Consider the following 1744-nt stretch of genomic DNA (forward strand, 5'->3'; position numbering starts at 1 on the left):
CCACAGGGCAGACAGGAGGCAGGGCCAGCTCTCTAGTATTCACGAACTTGGGGCTGGCTTAGTACAATCCCACATCCAGGGCCAGCTCCACTGAGCTTCCCAGGTGACATGTAGGGCCTATTCTCCAAAGTGCTGCAATAGGTGAGGAGGCAGGACTAGCTCTACTGCTGTCATGACCTCAAGACCATTTTATCTGACTGCTATAGGTGGCAAGGAGTGAGAGAGGGGATCATCTCTTTCCCTCACCCATGCTTATGTCCACAGGGGCTGGCCCACCTGTGCCCCTGCCACCAGGGTCAGCTCTACAGTCATGCCCAGGTGAGGTGCTGGGCCTGTTATCCAAAAGTACTGGTCAGAGGTGATGTATTTCAGGGATGATGCTAGCTCTCCTGCTATCATGCACCCAGGGCCAGCTCTCCCACAATACCCAGGTATTGACACATCCCTAGGCAGCAGCTCAGACCAGGAATGTGTGCCTAGCCTTCGGTGTTAGCAGATTGCTGTTGCAGGGTCTTGGACTCAGATGTGGCCTTCAGTGTCAGCACAGAACAGGATCCCATCATGGTTCCAGGTGGCATCACTAGATACTGACTTCAGGCTGTTTCTCATTACCCTCGAGATTACTATTCTGTGTCTTTTCTTTGTGCATACATCCTTCTGTTTCTCATTCTCTTCTATTTCTCCACCTCTTATTTGCTCCTCTTAGTGGTGCCTGGGCTCTCCCAGCGTCTGGAGTTGTCTCAGGAATGCTATGTCCTGCTTGTACATTATGGCCTCAGGCAGGGATCATCTCCAACATAATCTCCCCCCCCACCCCCCCCACCCCCCCGAGGCCTTTGTGGTACCTGTCCAAGCCTCATGATGCCTAATGGTATTCCTGGGTTTGATTCTCGACTTAACAGCGTAAGTGGCCCCTTGCAAAGGTCGTCTGTTTTTGGCTCATTCCCTCTAGTCTTCAGCTTGTTCCCTGTCCTGGAAGCCTGCTTGGGCCTGATGGGCAGCAGACTGATGGTCATCTCAGGCATGCTTTTTTCAGGGGATGTTAAGGTATTAATTATTCAGATGTTCACAGGTTAGAACACTGAACGAAGACATAGCCTCTCTCCCCTCTGCCACCCTCTGACAACAGTGACACAGCAGCCACACCTGCAATGCCTCTAGAGGCAGGGAAGACTTGACATTCTTTTGATAAAATTGAACAAAGCAAATGTCTCTATGCATTGAATGACTATTTTGTTTTTAGACTATGAACAGAAATTGCTGGAAATGGAAAACATAAAAAAATGATCAGAGTATGTAGTTTTTAGATATCAGTGTTGAGTGAGCAGCTTGCTAAGATATTTAAAGGTAAAAATGTAGTTGACATGTATTTAGCTGAATGCAAGCAAGAGATATCAATGATCTCTCTTTAAAGAGAAAGCAGTAGAGCCTAAGAAAGATTAGATAGAGAAATCAAGCTTTCTGTTTTGCTTGCCTGCCAGGTTCTCCCCAGAGAGAAGAAAAGGGGCAGAAGAGATGAATGTGGTGCCTTTTGGATGGAGCAGGGGAAGGCACAGTGGTGGTTAAGACAAATTAGAGAAATAAATCGATTCATAATAACACAGTGATGTCGTAACCTGGAAGCCTGCAGCTCTGCCAGGAGTCTCAGCAAAGGTTGCCCTACAGCTAGAGCAGAATGCATTTACCTACTGCTTCAATTTGTGGCATTTTCGATTGAATGATGAAATTAGTATTCAGCGATAAA

General features: G+C 47.4%; 1 non-coding gene across 1 annotated transcript; it reads right to left on the minus strand.

Moving 5' to 3' along the window:
• Positions 1 to 1038: 1038 nt before the first annotated feature.
• On the minus strand, positions 1039 to 1168 carry LOC127199682 (small nucleolar RNA SNORA17). The gene has a single exon (XR_007831959.1). It is a non-coding gene; the product is annotated as a small nucleolar RNA SNORA17 (small nucleolar RNA).
• Between the last annotated feature and the right edge of the window lie 576 nt (positions 1169 to 1744).

The sequence above is a fragment of the Acomys russatus genome, chromosome 15 (assembly GCF_903995435.1).
Source record: "Acomys russatus chromosome 15, mAcoRus1.1, whole genome shotgun sequence".
NCBI lineage: Eukaryota > Metazoa > Chordata > Mammalia > Rodentia > Muridae > Acomys > Acomys russatus.